Here is a 12,036-nt window from a genome sequence, read left to right on the forward strand (position 1 = left end):
ATAAATATAAGCAATGCAACAAACCACATGAACTCGGTGCTTCAAGTGCTTTTCCCACCTAATTTCCCTTTTTATTTCTATTATCCTATATATTTATTTGTTTTTCATACATCATAGCAGAATGGTTCCGTGGTCACTATGCAGGAATCTAGAAATGATATTTAATCTATTTTAACTTATTTTAACACTCATATTAGTATAGTACCTACCCTTCGATAGAAAATTTTTCTTGGAAAAAAAGATGGATTCGATGATTAAATAACCAAAAAAATTATGAAAGTTCTTTCACAAATTATGATCTTCTTCGTTTATAATAACATTATATATTATTTAATCAAAAACTATCTTATAATATTTATTATTATAAATACATATATGAGGGTATGGATTATAATATAGAAAATGATTAGAATTTTTTAAAGGCGCACGATAGACTGCAACGATCAAGCTTCTATGCTACTACTGTGCTCATGGATGGAAGAATAACCTCAATCATTCCCAAGCAAAGCCACTGAAAGACATTAGGATCGTTCAGACTCACTAGTAACCTCTCTGTGCCATGTGATAGAAGGTCACCATTTACATAGGGGACCTTAAGCTACTTTTTTTTTGGAACTTAGATTTTCTAGAAGAAGAAAAGACCTAGTATATGAAACCTATTTTGTCATAACGATTTTAAATCAGCCACTTGTTTGCGTATAAGAATTTTTCAACTTTAAAAAATAAACATTATAAATTTCACATGCTAAAAGACAAATATTACAAACATCTCACAGCGCTTTTCTTGAAAAAATCTATAGAGCTAAAGGTAAGATCTAACCAACTTCATATAAAAAAGGATACAATAAAAGAAGAACTCTAATGGCAATCAGAGAGACTCGGATTCCAATAGCAAGAAGTCTAGCGAAGAAGAGAGAGAGAGAGAGAGAGAGAGAGAGAGAGAGAATGGTTGCCGATGATCGAGAAAGAAATCAAGAGAATGGTTTGATTTCGGATGGGGGAGTGAAAGAGAAAGATCGAGAGAGATTTGAAAATTTCTCAAACAAGGTAAAAGGATCAAGGTGATCTTAAGCCAAAGTAAGCGATCACATGGGAATAGAAAAAGTTCAACAGGTCAATTAAATTTTTAGGGAGACCCATTAACACGCTACCTGCTTTAGGGATAAAAGGGTATTTTCATAAATTTGATTAATTTTTAATTAAATAAAATATAATTTTGGTTAATGACGTCATCTGAATCATTATGTCAAAGGTATTCATTCAAAAATAATGTTTTGTGAGGGTATACATGCAAATATCAATTTTAAGAAAGTATTCATACAAATTTCAAAATTTAAGAGGTATTCAAACCAAAAATTCAATACATTGTAAACCCTCCTAAATATGTAAAATTGCATAAGTATCTTACAAAATTGCTATTTGTATGTATGGCATTATAAATGTTTCTTTTTGCATGTTTACCTATTAAGGACATTTTAATTATTTCAGTTTTAAACTATGAATTTTTTAACATTATTAAATGAATATATATGCAATATATATATAGAATAAATATTTTATAAAAATATACATATAAATATTAATTTTAGAAAGGTATTCATGCAAATAAAATTTTTATCAATTTTGTATATACCCAATTTCATAGATTGGGTAATGGTTCTAAAGGCATTAACTTCATCTCCCTTTTTTTTTTTTTGGTACATCAGCAGCTTACACTAGTCTCGCGTAAGCATTGCCATCTGAGTCGAGAGACAAAATACTCCTCAGATGTAGAGGAACAGATACAAAACAGGTTAGAAAACCTCTTTAGAATAGTGAGCAGCAAAGGAGGTGACCTAGTCAGCAGCTCCGTTCGCCTTCCAGAATACATACAACTCTCTATTGCGAAAATAATTCAGTATGAAGTCTACCAAACTTTGGTGGCTTTCCCTTCGATCCTCCTCATATCTCCTGCGATCGTCCTCGCACCCTGTCGTCCATGGATCCTCACCACGTGGCAACTCTGCGTCGATGGATGGTGGAGAGTCCTCTACTGCCCCAATTTCCGTCTCTTCTTCTCGACTGTAATCCACTGCTCTCTTCTCCTTTCCCTGTACTTCTTTTTTCGAATTTTTTATTTGATTCGCGAGACAAGAGGTGGAGAGACTGGGCAAAGCCTCGTTCGATTCAGGTTTGGAGTATTCCATTTCCACAATCCGAGTTTCATCTTTTGAAAGTCTTTTTTTCCTATCTAAATCCACTTCATTATTCTAAAAAAACCTTGGTTTTTTTGGGGGTCCTTTTTTACTTCCGTTGCTTGCATGGACGGAGAGGAGGTATCTGAGTGGCAGAGATGAGATTTCTTCTCATTGCTTTTTATTCTGATTCCTCAAATTACATACATCTGATTATTTTCTTTTTGGTAGTGTTTTTGCTCGCATTACTGTTGATGTTAAGCTTAGGCGATGAAAGGTCCAAAAAAATAATATTTCATTCCTAAATTTTGTTTCTTTTTACGTATTTTATTTGATTAGCTCCAATGATTCCATCTTTAGTTAGTGTTGTTTCTATTATTATACTTGATAGAAAATTTTCTACTTTCAAAAGATGCAGAAATTACAAATTGGGTGGCCACGTTTGTGGCCGATCATTCTGGAGAGGCCCTGTGGGTAGAAAAGAGGAAGTTGCCTAAAGCACTCTGAGAGTTGTTATTTTTTGATTTTTTTTTTTGATATATTCATACTATGTATTCATACTAGATCTGTATGAGTCATTCATTATAGTAAAAAGAAACAAAAATTGAACAATATATTACTATTTGGATTAGAATTTTCTGGACCGAGACAACAGAAGAGAAGTGTTGTGCGTGGACACTAGTCAAGGTGGAGAGGTTTGGATTGGGCTGTTGAGCAATACACTGGGTCGTTAGATAATGGTTGGGTGTTGCACCCAGGGTCGGCCTAACCCTTAGGCGACTTAGGCGGTCACTTAAGGCCCCCAGCTCAAAGAAGGCCCACCACAGAAAAAGCCTCAAAGACAAAATAGAAAGGAAAAAGGCTCTCCTGTGAGTTCATCTTAGGCCGGCCAACTGCAGGAAATGCCTCAAATACAAAACAACCTTAGGCCCCTAAATACATTGGGCCGCTCCTAGTTGCACCAATGGAATTATAATAAAAAAGAAAAAAGTGATGGGTTAGTGGTTTGCTGTGGTGCAATTAAATCAGAAAATTGTCTCAAAGAGATGGGATGGATCTTTGTTAATTAACATTATAGAAGCAGAATGAGACTCTGATAAAAATTCCTTAAAAACACCGACCGTAGAAGACAAGATTCTGATGCCTGAGTTAAGAACGTTTCTCACTTGAACTTCATCATCGGAGCGCATTGACAGTTGTAGTTTCATTTACAGCTTAGAAAGACCGGAAATAGCAGTGGCAAATGCTTCATGTGTTAACTTGACTCAACCTTTTGTAGTGCCTATTGAATAAAATGATCAAGTTCAGGTTTGAATTTTTAACCCGTTTAATAAAAAGTCGGCTTTGAATTTAAATATTTTTTTATCTATTCTGTACCCAATCCAACCTGTATCTAACTCAACCCAACTGCTGCCCCTAATGGCAAATATAATCATCAGATGGGGTATCTAGCTTTTCATCACTGTGTTAATATGTTTTTGGCTCTTCTTTGTCTGTCTGATCTTGTGACCTGGATTCTGGATGGATCAAAGTCTCGCTATTCATCCTCATCAAAAGCTTTAATTTTTTAAAATTACCACTCAGTAAAAGTCTGAGAAATTTGTGAAAATTCGTTTACAAGGTGGCTTCAAAGCCATAAATTTTTTCCATATCAGAAAAACAATGTTGACAGCTATACTTTCTGTGCGCTACTATGTATGACGTATTGGTTTGAGCTAACAAATTAGACCGACAAACCGGTAAGAAATTTGGCGTTTTCTTTATAAATGACAGATGCCATGATGTGTCGATTTGAACCACTAGCCTTACACGGGTGACGGCTTTGACACTACATTATATGTGTAGAGAGAATGTTAGAAATTTAGGTCAGGATTGTTTCTCTGGTTCAAGTTGTTCTCTTATTGAATCTTCTACATGAATGGAATGACAACTAGGCCTCAAAGTACGAGCAGTTCTGTTTTATTTACTTATCTTCTTTATATATCTTTTCAATAGCAGTGGATTCTAGGCTCAGGGTATCATCTCCATGCATGTCTCCAGAAAAGAGAGAGAGAGAGAGAGAGAGAGGAAGTTCTTTTTACACTTCAATTGTAATTCATTATCTGGCTAATACATTTTTGGTTCTCCTTATTTTTGAACTTGTGACCTCAATTTTCAATGGATTTAAGTCCCACTACCATAGAATGGCGTGTTTTGGACGTAGATCAAACGCGCCGGCTCAAAATCACAATGAAGAATCACCAATAATTATATTAAAAAGAATTGCAAGAAGAAAAAATATATAGAGATCAATAAATTAAGAGAAGAACAAACTTTTACTAATATATAAAAGTATTACTCTCAACTGTCGCCGTTGCAATCTCTCCCTCCGCTTCTTCGCTAACCATGTGTTCCCTGCAGCTAGCCAAATTGAAGGCATCAGCCTCATTTCAATCCATATGCTTATGCTGCCATATGTGGTTATTAGTATATAGCACCCAAATTTGCCATCCAAGCCAACTATAGACTTATTTATGTCATCAACTCATCACTGATTGCCATATAGTACTTATTTAGCAGGAAACTAGTATTAGAACTTAGAAGCAAAGGCATGCTTGTGGTACAAAAACAAGACAGCTAACGGATTGGTTGTTCAGGCTCCATTAAGACACTAGTTACCTCAATGGATTGAAAGAGGGAGGAAAAGAAAAGCCTCCTAGTTAACATTTATGTATCTCTTACTGGTTTGAGTACACAAACCTACTTTCAACTAACCTACCCCTCTTCCTAGGAAAAGATGATGTTGATAAGGTACCCGTTGATTGGATGTGCGACCACACACCGGTTCCCCTCGTGGAAGACCAGCTCAAAATGTGATTGCTTATTCTGGGTCCACACGATGTGATATTTATAATCGGATGGCCAGGATGGTGCAGCACACTCTGCCAGGCAGGGGTAAATTTCTCTTGGGGAGGGTTGGTTTGCAAAGTAAATGGCCCCCGCCATAAGATTATGCCCCACACCGTATGGTGGTGCACCATGCCAATCACATATGCTTGTTCTGTGATGGTGCATCGAGATGAGCGCTTGATGAATAATGGGATGGTGTCATTTTTTGAGATTAATTGGAGTGGTATGTCCTTTTAGTTGTCCTTCTAAGCAACGGTAGCTGCCTTAGATTGCACTTGATCATGTGCCTTTGTCTGCAGGAATCTTTCTCCATGGCCAGGTCACAGATGAGCTAACCTTCTATGTTTGGTGATCAAGTCTCAAACTGGGAGAATTCTCGACAGCTGGATCAAACCCGTGAGCAATTCGGAACAAAATAAACCAACAACAAAAGCAACCCATATGAAGAAAAGGCAGCTTCCAACTTTAGTATTAAATCCGCGGGGTTAAGGCTTGTGGATCAAACCCATGACCAAATTTAGAAATCAAAATAACTGATTGCAAAGAAATAGAGAACTCGCATGAACTTCTTTTTACCATCAATGGCTAAAAATAGAGAACTCGTTCGAACGATAGGAGCAGTTTGCCTTCTTCAGCTCAAATCCATAAGCAAATCACAAATTAAAGCTAATGGCAAAGAGAATTTCCGGATCGCAATGCTAGGAAAATTTTCCAGTTCCAACCCATGAGAGAACTTACAAAGGAAAATTAAAAAAGAAATAGCCCAATTCATATGAAAAGAAATAATGTTCCTTGCCTTCTTGGGACCAAACCCATGAAAAAATTACAGAAACCTAGTAACAACACCAGATAATCAAGAGAAAGAAATGCAGATAACCTGGAAGTATCACACAATCTTGCTGGCTTCTCTCCAGATACATTCTCTATACAAACTTAACAAGGTTGTACAAAAGCTCTTCAGTGCAATCCACCCGATAGTCTTTTACGTTATAATGAGAAAGGGGCCGGGGAAAAAATAAGTCATTTACCATGCACGTGGGAAAGAGAAAACGGAAGGAGATCACAAGGCATCATCAAGAAACCAAGATCGACCTACTCGGATTCTCTTCTTAGGAGGGCTCGCAAGGGCGAGAAAGACTGAGGTGAGGTCGCGGGGCACGACGTAGAAACCTCGTTGCGGAGGCCCCAATTTCCTCTTCGCCGGCCGGGGCTTTTTCGGGGCTGGTGGGCACACGAGCACTGGCTTCAGCATGCGCTCTTCCGTCTTCGGCGTCACGCACTCCTCCTCCGCGCCGTCGGTGGTTTCTGGAGGACCTTCCATGGGCTCCTCTCGAGCCGCAGATGTCCTTACGGGTGCAAGCGTAGATAACTTCCCCGCGACGATCTCGGAACCCATCAAGACAAGAATTGGCAATTCCAAGGCCACGCCGGGTGATCCGAAACAACTGAATGCTGCAAGCGTAGGCCACGAGGGCCTTTAGGAAGGGAGGGAGAAAGCTTGCCAAGAATTGGGATCGATCGATGGCGGTGATGATGGATCTTTGGGAGAAATTCAGAGGGAGTAGAAGAGAGAATAAGAATAGAATTACGGAGAGAGGTAGCACATTAAATAGCCATAGAAGAAAGAGAAGAGGGGAATGCAAATGATTGTGTGAAGAATGAGAGGAGGACAAAGTTTCGGAAGGGCACGACTTGGGAAAAGGTAAGAAGGCCAGAGAATGGCTAAACGATAGTTTAAGCCTGGCTTAGCTGCGGTCTTAGCTGTTCATGTGAGGGCAGAACGGATTTTCCTCGGATCCCATGAGAGGGGAATTAATCACCGGGCCCGCCGATGAGATACTGACCGTCCATTCTTCTATCGGACAGGTACGATGAGTTCTGGTGGTGACAAGTGGATCTATGGCGATCACTCCATCCATTGGATGAAAGAGATAATTTTGCAGAAAATGGAAATACCAAGGGATATTTTTGTCATTTTGACAGTAAAAGTTCCAGTCAAGCATTAATGGTTGATTGATTGTGACATTTAATTTTACCCAAAAAAACAAAAAAAGAGGACTGGTTTATTTAATAATTCTGCGCATAAAATAGTCCCTCAATTTTCGCGAAACTACGAATATGCCACTCTCCTTCAGCGCACCCACCGCGGGCGGTCGGCAAAAGCTGCTGGAACCACATGGCATTTGTTGGGTTGGAAGGGATTAAGGCTTTCCGTTTGGATTTAGTTAATTAATGCGACCGTTTCTTTAATGCATTAAAGGGTGGGCGAGGACTGAGAAGTAAACGCGGTAATAATGCCGATATGTGCATCGAATGATTGCATGTGATGCTCCAACCGATGGCAATGGCCATGGTGCTCCAAGTACTATTCATTGGCTAAATTAAAGAGGATGCTACAATGGAGAGAGAGAGAGAGAAGCAGTCCTCAGCAGCTCAATTACTGGATCGGATGGTGTTATGATCAGTTGCAATGGTGCAGCTTTTCCAGAGATTTTGTGCAATGGAAATTTCATTGTACTGGTTTTGCTGTGGGACAGGAGCAGTTTTTTGGTTAGAATTTTTTGTGGGCAGTTCGTTTCTGCCTTGGAATAGCGATCACAAAATTTTCAGAGTCCTTTTATGGTGGAGAGATGCTCAGTTTGGGCCGAGCTAGTTCTGTCATGATTGGTGAGGTATTTAACTGAGAAGGCTTCCTTCATGTGGAAGTGCTTGCGTGCATCTTTTTTCTTTGGATGTATCTAGTTATGCGTATTGTCCAGCTGTGATCAATGCCAATTAGAAGATGATACAATCAATAATGCACTCTTGGCCAAAATTAATTAGTCTCACCTCATGCATGCTGCAATAATAGCATTCCTACATGAATTATTAGTTTTGTTATGTCTCTTATCACGAGAGTTCATGTCCCATAATTTATTCACCTGTGTTATACATAGAAAGATAGGCTTCTAGTTCTTTACCTCCAACTGATTTGTTATTATGTTTAGTTATTACTTAGTGATAATATTTTAGTTTGTAAAACAAAAAATTGTAATATATTCTTTATTTAACTAATTTTATTTGGAATATTTTGTAGAATAGAGGAAAGGCATGTTCCAAAGAATGCAACTACACTAAGCTCCATAAATAAGGTGGCTAGTAATAAAATGACACAAGAAAGATTGCTTCAGTAAAAAAAACAAAACAATGTAAACAAAATCTAGAAATAAGGAACTGGCGAGGGGGCGATTGCCCCTTTAAAATTGTAGTTGGGTTTTCAGGTTTGGTTTGCTCCTGAAAAGTAAAAAATATTCTCAAAGTCTAACAATTAATGAGTTAGGCCAAATTTCTTTTTATAACACAGTTAGATTTGCTTGTAATATCACATTTCAAGAAGAGCCAAACTACCCTTAAATTCCATGATATGCTCTAATATATTTTAAAATACTAAATATAAATTCTTTTTCTTTTGAGATTTCAGAAAGTGGGTAAAAATAGTTTTATTAGAAGAAAGAAGAATAGTAGGAAGAGGCCAGAGAGATGCGCAACATTAAAATGATCCGCCTTAAACCTAAGACAGCAGGAGTGATAAAATACAAGGAATAATAATATATTTTTTGGTTTTTATTATTTCTTTCACGTTAAAAGCTTTTTGTACGAAAACGAACAACGCATGGACTACAGCAAGGGAAGAAGAAGGTCTCCTTCTCTTAAACATATTTCAGGGCAGATGAAGGTTTTTTTTTTTTTTTTGGGGGGAGGGGGGGGGGGACAATGGTAACTCACGCCAATGATGAAGGGCTTTCCGTATGGCAGTCTGATACTATTGGATATTTGTACGTTAATTAATGACAGTAGGAGTAATAGCGTGAAGCCTCTTCACATGTTCTCGACGTCACCATGCACGTTGAATGAGAGAGAGAGAGAAATTAAACGACGAAGGCACGCATCGTACCTGAGTACCTCCAAAAAAAAAAACATTTGTTTCCACGACTTCCTTAAACTCAATTTACTTAAAAGGTATAATAAACTTGCGTACCATCCCGGGCTAGGTTGGTTCGCGAGAGAGAGAGAGAGAGAGAGAGAGAGAGAGAGAAAAGGAACAAAGAAAACATAGAGAAGTGCTTCATGTTGAGTTGAAATTTTCAAAAATAAAAAATAAAAAAATAGTCTTTTCATAAAAATAAAAATTTTATATTTTATAAAAAAATTAATATAGGACATGAAGTATTTTTTCTAAAAATATCTTTAAAATTTAAATAAAATGAGGTAAGAACTATTTAAATAGAAAAAACATTCTAGCGAGAAAGAATTCTTTTCATAATCTTGTTTGTCCGTCTGTGCATTGGCCCTGTAACATGGACTATGTTATATCCACCGGTGCCTACAGAAAAAACGGATGTTCGCCTTTATATATGGGTTTCTTAAGGCTTTTTCTATGTGTTTTAGGTAGTGCTTAGATTTGTTGAGAAGGAGAACGTGCATGTTTGCTTTTGATCAACCTTGCAAATATCACATGAGCAGGGAAAACTCCATTGCTGTTGACCCTGTTAAACAACAAATTTTCTACTACATAACGTTCTAACCGTTGCCCTTATATACAAGAGATATGCAGGCTTTCAAGAATGTTAATACCAGAATATAATTTGATGAGTGTGGCAAGGCATTGGAGTGGCCATATGTATGTGTACCCATGAGAACATGGAAAGGTCATGCCTAGCTACTGGAAGGCTTATTGCACATTCTAGACCAGTGTTCAACAGCAAGATTGCTGCTCAAATTTTTGAATGAGAGAAAAGAACAAATCTAATGGCATGGTCACATTTAGGAGACAAGGAATAGATGGACGGAGACATCCACTTAGGTGTGGCATCCTTGGAGCATGTTGCTTTGCCTGCCACTTGGATTATCTGCAACTATTTCTCGCTTTCGACCAACTATCTACGGCGTTCCCGAAGGTAGATGCAGGGGAATTTACGCATGGGAGCAGAGGAAGTTTGGTGGCGTCAACGATCCCATCAGATGAATACAAATATACGGACCGTTTACTTCGAAATAGATAAATATGTATTCCTTGCCAATCCCAAGAAGGGTACGATGAGATGGCTGATTCCTTTTGTCTCTTCTGTGTCCCTCCTCTCATGACTCAGTGAGGTGCAATGGAGAATGAGTAGATCGGATTCATAGACTAGTGGAATATTTGCATTGGATACTCATGCATGCGGCTAAGCTAATCAATCGTTTAGTGCCATATACTATTTTATGTTTTTCTTTTATTTTATGAAATATGTCTGTTTGTAGTTCACCCTAGACAAAAGTAAACATGTCCATTGTTGATAAAACTTTTTTTATTAATGCAATCACATGTCAACCATGAAAAAAAAAGAAAGTTAAATTAGTTGCTTTTGGATGCTCACTAGGTGAGCAGTGGAGCTCACTATTACATATGCAAATTAATAATACTTCGATATTTGCACAGTGTAGCAATTTTGCAGGTGTGGAACAATCTAACTAATTAATGAACACAATAGGTTATCAGTATAAATTTAGTAGTTTGATATTTTGCATGAACCATGGGGGAGACACTCAAATAAGTTATCTGGCCATCAAATAGTTGGGATAGCAACCAAGTCGAGCCCAAACATCAGTATCTTTGAATGCATCACTCAAAATCTTGTAAGTCTGCTTCGGTGGACGTGGTGGCTTACCTTTCATTTAGAAGTAACATTATTACAGACCTTGAGATCTTCACGTATGGTTCCTGTAGTGCTGGCTTCGTGGATTTTTGCCACCCTTCCAAGAGAGTCAGTCAGAGGGTTGTCAACCAAGCATGTGTTAAACGGTTTCAACCAAGCATGCATGCCATGAAGGGAGCACATATGCTTTGGCTCAGAATCCCAAGAACTTTATATATTCCTTTTGCATAAACAAAGATTACAGAGACAGGTTGCCTATCAGTGCCACCTTCTTGCCACCTCCTCAGCAATAGTGAGTCATCCGAGCTCTCACAATATCCAAGGGAGAGACATGCATGAGATCTCCCGAACAAAATGGTTGTTTAGGCTTCAGGCATGACCACAAGACAAATTTTGTTAGTGGTAGCAACATTAGAAAAAGAGAATGATGGTTTGAAATCGTAAGTATCACAAAAACTAGCATGACATGCAAGAAAGATTTCGCTGAGCAAAATTTGGTATTACGTTGGACACAGTTTATTGTAAAATTTATCATGTCAAGGACTGGGAAGGCTTTGGCTCCACACTAACAAAGTCGTGCCATCTTTCTACCACCACCAGTGTAAGAAATATTTGCCGGGAGAAAAAGTCCAGCGCAAGATGATCGCCTTAAGGAATTTGGTTTTGGAGAACGACATTTCAATTAGCAGTGACAGAGTCTTTTTGCCAAAAAAAAAAAAAAAATCTGATTAAAAAAAGGGATATATAATTGCCCCTTTTATGAGCTTTTATCAGCTCAGCTTTTCCGCCGACGTGGGAGGTCATTAATCATGAAGGTTAGCCAAGTGTCTAGAGAGACCAAAAATGTTGATCCTTTTACTCCTGATCAAAAAAATTCTTGACATGTGAAAATGAAACATGATACCTTCCAATTATTTACTAGATGCATCGATTATATGCTGTTGTATGTGCCAACAAGATTTTTTTTAAAAAAATGGGGTATTTTTTTTTTAAAAAAAAAAGCCTATGTCCAACAAGATTTATTAAGGGAATGAAATAAACAATATCTCAAAAAAAAATACAAGAAGAATTAGGAAAAGATGAAATAAAAGAAAAGAAAAGAAAAATATGGGAACCAAACTAGTCGGGGAGACAAAGAGCAGACTAGTCAAACGAAACATCAGAACATATGTCGAAATAAACCCAGTCCAAACATAGCAGCGCACAAATCAGCTCCAACAACTCCACTTAACCATCATAACAACTTAATACCAACAACCTAATCAATAAAAATTGTAACTAGAAGGTAGTTTGAAATT

Source organism: Phoenix dactylifera, chromosome 11, assembly GCF_051530095.1.
Source record: "Phoenix dactylifera cultivar Ajwa chromosome 11, Ajwa_hap1_PhDact_Kaust_v1.1, whole genome shotgun sequence".
In the NCBI taxonomy this organism is placed as follows: Eukaryota; Viridiplantae; Streptophyta; class Magnoliopsida; order Arecales; family Arecaceae; genus Phoenix; species Phoenix dactylifera.